The sequence below is a fragment of the Pteropus vampyrus genome, unplaced genomic scaffold (genome assembly GCF_000151845.1).
Source record: "Pteropus vampyrus isolate Shadow unplaced genomic scaffold, Pvam_2.0 Scaffold34, whole genome shotgun sequence".
Lineage (NCBI taxonomy): Eukaryota > Metazoa > Chordata > Mammalia > Chiroptera > Pteropodidae > Pteropus > Pteropus vampyrus.
Genome location: NW_011888815.1, coordinates 3,829,834 through 3,830,612, shown reverse-complemented (window position 1 = coordinate 3,830,612; position 779 = coordinate 3,829,834).

Below are 779 nucleotides of genomic sequence, written 5' to 3'. Positions count from 1 at the left end.
GTAATCTTTGGTAGTTACTATTCGAGTATAAATTGTCTCCTATTTATTATTGGGTAATAATTAGATATTATTAATAATGATAACTTTACCTATCCTTCAAAAGTACAAGGAATTTTGAAGGATATGTACTTTAAAGTTATCATTACTCAAGATTTGTTTTGTGATGTGTTTCATGAGGCTGGAGGAGGTTTTGTGAGACTTTCCAAATTCACACAGTGACAGGACAGTGGGCCAGGGTCTAGAAGCTGTGAGGGGCATTTCTGCCCGCCGTCATTTCACGGGGATGTGTGTCTCTACCAGAATCTTGATGATTCTCTTTATCTGGGTGACAAACAAATTCCTCTTGTCTTTGCAGTGCTGGGCAAGGTATATTTTGATAATAAGCGGTCCCATGAGATATCTTGCATTTCCTGCTTCTGGTCAGATGTTCGGTAAGAATAACTTTTCTACATATGTTTTTACATTTTTGAGCACAATCCCAGCTGGAATCAGGAAGTTTGGAGGCAGCATGGAAATGGAAAATAATTGAAAGTCACAGCAGCACTTTTTTTGACTTTTGAAAATATTTAATTTTCTGGTAGTCCTGAAGGGGGGGAAAAAAACCCCAAAACCCTAATCTATTATCTACTTAAAAATATGCTATCACTTCAGGTCCTTATTCAAGATACAGTTTTAAGAATAAAAAGGTACAGTTATATGGGAATAAGAGAATTTCCAAGGTCAGATCATCAGTCACAGGGATATATGAGTCTGGGATTTTTTAAATTCTTAATTGAGGG